Below are 4979 nucleotides of genomic sequence, written 5' to 3' on the forward strand. Positions count from 1 at the left end.
GCTTCTCTTCAATGCTTTCTTCCAATAGCAACCATTGGTCCAATAATTCTAGAATGTTTAAGTTAGAGTAAATGCTGATATCAAATGAAACTGATGTCCTACATTGGGTCCAGAATAGAGTTCACGCGCAATTGAGGGCTAACAGCATCAGCACAACACTAATAAAACATAATACCTATCTATTGATTTTGCAATGTTATCGAATACAAGACTTTTAGAACCCTTTTTTCTCTCAACCTAAACGATGTAGATGCAGCAAACTAAATATCTTAAGCCTTTTCATGGTATTTCTCTGATTGTTCAGCACTGGAATCACGATGCCTGCTTTTTTCTTTCGTTTTGTCCTTGTCTTTGTCTTTGTAACAATGTTTGTGCTTCTTGTGCTCATTGTGTCTGTCTTGGTGCTTTTCAATGCTCTTTGTGCTTTGCCTCTGAACTTTTTTAATTTCCTGCAATTGTTTGTATTCATTTCTCTGCCTATAAGGGGAAAAAACAAGGAACGGACAAGATATAAGTCCATCAAGAACACATTATCATTGTTCATGAACATTCAACATAAATTTACAATGATATCGTCGACACTCTTATCAGTAGCAAGATTGAGGTTGCAGCAATCTCCACAAAAACAAATTATGAGAAAGGGCTCAAAATTAAAAGTATCAGCATAGTTACTTTTAAATAAAAGTGCTTATGAGGTTAACTAAATAGGGAGAATGTCAGCAACCTATATTGAGTGTCATAAAGTTTACTAAAATATTTTGTAAAAGGTGTAAATCTATCTGATAAGAAGTATCTTTTCAAATTTGATACACTGCTACGTTATAGAAGTAAACACAGTCAGCTTTCCACATTAATCTTTTAGGACATATCCAACTAAATAAAAACAAAAAGAAATTTCAAAAAAGTAAGTGTAGACAAAAAGAATCAACTTGCACAATGTTAAACCAAACTGCAGCAATGATTTGCATCTAGGTCCCCTATGCTTTACCTTAACTTGGTGGTAGTCAGTACTCCAGATGTTTGAGCAGTGACAAAGTTAATGACTACACAAATTAACAACAAAAATGATAATTGCATATAATCGAAGAATTTGATTTTGTATTATGGAAGGAAAGTACAAAATTTAGCATTTGATCCGTCCATATTAGATTTCTGAAGTTTGTCCATAAATTGTCACACTCTTCATCCCAATGCCGGAATGTATTAAAAATTGTTTATTTTAAAATGAAGAATGCTCTAGAGAGCAAAAATATGTCATCGACTTATTGTCATGTCTAATGGGACGGAAACTCGGAAACAAACAACTTATATAAAGAATAGTGATACATTGACCATTTTATGTGGCAAACCCTCCATTCTACACCTAACGTGACATGTTTGGTGGAAAAGAGAGAAAAAGAATGATAAAAAGAAAAAGAAATAAAAAATAAAAAAATATCACATGATGTGATATATGAATGGTATGAAAATAAAAGAGTGTCAATCCATAATTATCCTAAGTAAATGAGTTGATACTTTGATATCTATGATATCCTAAGTAAATGAGCTGATAAACATGGTTTGTCTTGTTTTATTTTATTTTCTTTCATATCTATGATCCCTTATTCCACATTTATATTTTTATAACTTTTTTTTTATTTACTTTTCTAGGGAAAGTGGCTGATGTTGTTCTTGGCTATGATTCTATTGAGCAATATGAGGTATGATTAATTCATTGTTCTTTTCTTTAATTTGACAAATTGAAAATGAAAATGTAAAATATAATTTAAAATAAATAAATATTATTAGAACTCCTCTCATACTATATATAAGAGAGAATTTAGATCAACAATAGTTGATGTATCTGGTTCAAATCGTGGGAGATTATTCGTTACGATGACATAAATATACAAAATGATGTTGAAATTCGATGCAGACTGATGGAGTCTACTTCGGTGGTCTTATTGGGCGTGTGGCAAATAGGATTGGAGGAGCTCAATTCACTTTGGATTGGATGGTAAAACATACAAATTGCCTCCATGGTACGTTAATATTAATATATTTAACTTTCTGATAAATAATTTACATACACACATTACAAATTCATGCAATGATGCATTATTTACATTTTCTTATTAATCATTGATGAAATTGCAGGTGGCCAGAAAGGGTTCGGTGATAATGTATGGAAAGTAGCAGTTCATAAGGATGATAGTCATGTAACATTTACCTACCACAGCTTTGATGGAGAACAAGGTTTGTACTTTCATTTAATTACTGCCTGCCACATATATAATTTGATTATTCAGTCAGAGTCTTAAAAATAGTTCTTGAATGCAATTTGCAATGTGACATCAAGATTTTGTTACCGTAGTCGCATTTAAGGATCACGACACACTGTTGCCATAATTGAAAACCTTGGTTCTTTGTTTCATCGTGGTAACATTGAGAAAGATTCTATGTGATCGGAATACCCTGAATTCACACAGTTAATACATCAATGACTGTTACGTCAAGATCGAACAGCTGTCTGAATTTCAAGCTCAATATTTAAATCTTTAAGGGAAAAAATTTCTGCATATTTTCAAAATCGAGTTTCTAGCAATGCACTATGTTAATGCAGGATATCCTGTATGCAGGGAATCAATTTCATGTTTCTAGCTATAAAGCTAACCTTTTGCATTATTTCGTTTGCAAAATAAAATTTGACAGGTTTTCCTGGAAAACTTAAGTGTGACATACATGTTGCTTGAAAAGAACATATATATTGGGTGTGAAAATGACTGCCAAGCCAGTAAACAAACCCACACCAGTAAATCTAGCACAGCATGCATACTGGAACCTAGGAGGCCACAACAGTGGTGACATTCTTAGTCACACTGTTCAAATCTTTGGTTCATCCATCACACCTGTAGACGACAAACTCATCCCAACAGGCAAACTTGAATCCGTGAAGAACATGCCATATGATTTCCTTAAACCAAAACAAGTTGGAAGTCAAATTAACGACCTTCCTGGTTTATACGACATTAACTACGCAATTGACGTGAATGGTCAAAATCATTTAACCAAATGTTTGTATAGTGAAAGAACCTGTCGCAGGAAGGAAAATGGAGTTGTGGTCAAACCAAGTTGGATTGCAATACTATACGTACTAGTGGAATGTTGACTGATACTAAAGGAAAAGATGGAGCTACATATCATAAGTATGGTGGCATTGCTTTCGAGACACAAGGTTTCCCAGATTCTGTGAATAAGCCTAACTATCCATCTCAGATTGTAAAGCCTGGAGAGACATACAAGCACATCATGGTTTATCGAGATTCATGGCTAGCTAGATTTATTTCTGATCTATCTCTCACATTTGGCACGATGATTTTCAATCTTTCTTTTCTTGTTCATCATTTAGCTTTGTTTCTTGTGATACATTTGTGTTGCTATGAATGATAACATTGTGTATACTGGTGCCAAACACGAGATAATTTTATTCTTTTTTAATAATCATATTTTATATTCTTTAATCTCATAAATATATGAAAAAAGTTGAAATAATTTTCAATTTGTACTTCTATCCTATTTATGTTAAATAACAAAGGAATTAAGTTCTTGTCGAAAAAAAAAACAAAGGAATTATCGAAGAAAAACTGAAAAAGAAGAAGCCACAAATTTGAACTTTTGAAAAAGCTTATGCACTCAATTTCCATTGCTATTCCATCCAATCCCGCAAGGGGGATATCATATATCAATTTTTATCTAATTGAAGACTTGTCATGCCCGATGACATCTCAAAAATGTTTTCATTTAAAAATATATTTCGAGTTAAATACTCCCTCCGTTTTAAAATGAGTGTCGTTTTAGCAAAAAAAAAATATTTCAAAATGAATGTCACTTTCAGTTTCCAAAGCACTATTAATTACTTTTTTCCAATAGTACCCCTTAATTATTACTATGCACACTACTTCCAAAGTACAACATTTTACTTTAATTTATAATGATGGGAAATGCACCAATAGTTAACAAGGCTATTTTAGTAAAAGTGACATGTCTATAGACAACATTATTGCATTTCTTAATATGTGTGTAACAACCTAAAGCGACACTCATTTTGAAACAGATGGAGTATTTGTTTGTAAATAATAAATTAAATTATATAATATGAAATAAAAACTCATTTGAATTGGTTTATTGGCATTGACTTGAGACCTTGAATTGTGTTTCTTTAAGGTCTCGGCTTCCATTCTCTGATGCCAATTTTGGTGGTTGGTCCATGAACTAGATACCATTTTTTTTAAAAAAATTGAATTTTTTTATATTCTTTGATATAAATATATAAAAAAAATGTATAAATAAATCACAAATATAAATGTTATATAACAAAAATTAATTTGTAGGACAAATTTTGTAATAAGTCATTAAATACATCTTCTCAGGATAAAAAGAGTACAAAATTTACCAAACAAATTTTAGTTAAATCTACTTTCAAATAAAAAATTGGAATTACCAAACGATTTTTACTTTATTTTTAAAGTTCTTATTATTACGTTTATGTTTAAAATAGCTTTTAATCTTAAAAAAAGCTGGAACAAACAAGTGTGTACAAATATCAACTTAAATTTTCTCGTCTTCAAAAAGATTTTAAATAAGTAGTTCTTTTAATATTTTGTGTGAGAATAAACCGTTCTTTTAATATTTTGGCATGGGTGGATCTAAGTCATCAGATCTGGAAACTCATAGTTTTGTTACGGTCAAAATTGACATCAACGTCTAATGGATACCGCAAATTATGTCAAATTAGTAAAACAACAGTTACATATCCATTGAAACATGGATCCAAATTATGATTAGATGAACTAATCGGACAAGGTCTAATATAGGTTTTTAATTGTTTATATCAATACATCGATTTCAAGGAGAGATTCAAAGGGTTGAAACAGGGAGGCATAGAGTCTCACACTTGAGGGAGTGATGTTGTAATATGTCAAGTTTGAGTTAATGTCTTA

At 31.4% G+C, this 4979-nt stretch overlaps 1 pseudogene across 1 annotated transcript; it reads left to right on the forward strand.

The window, feature by feature from the left end:
• Positions 1 to 1553: 1553 nt before the first annotated feature.
• LOC146949771 (uncharacterized) lies at positions 1554 to 3451 on the forward strand (annotated as a pseudogene). Its single transcript, XR_015028080.1, has 4 exons — positions 1554 to 1700; positions 1916 to 2021; positions 2137 to 2235; positions 2692 to 3451. The product of XR_015028080.1 is annotated as an uncharacterized LOC146949771 (transcript).
• Positions 3452 to 4979: the final 1528 nt, after the last annotated feature.

The sequence above is a fragment of the Medicago sativa genome, chromosome 2 (assembly GCF_051527215.1).
Source record: "Medicago sativa cultivar Bolivia chromosome 2, Bolivia_mono, whole genome shotgun sequence".
NCBI classification, from domain to species: Eukaryota; Viridiplantae; Streptophyta; class Magnoliopsida; order Fabales; family Fabaceae; genus Medicago; species Medicago sativa.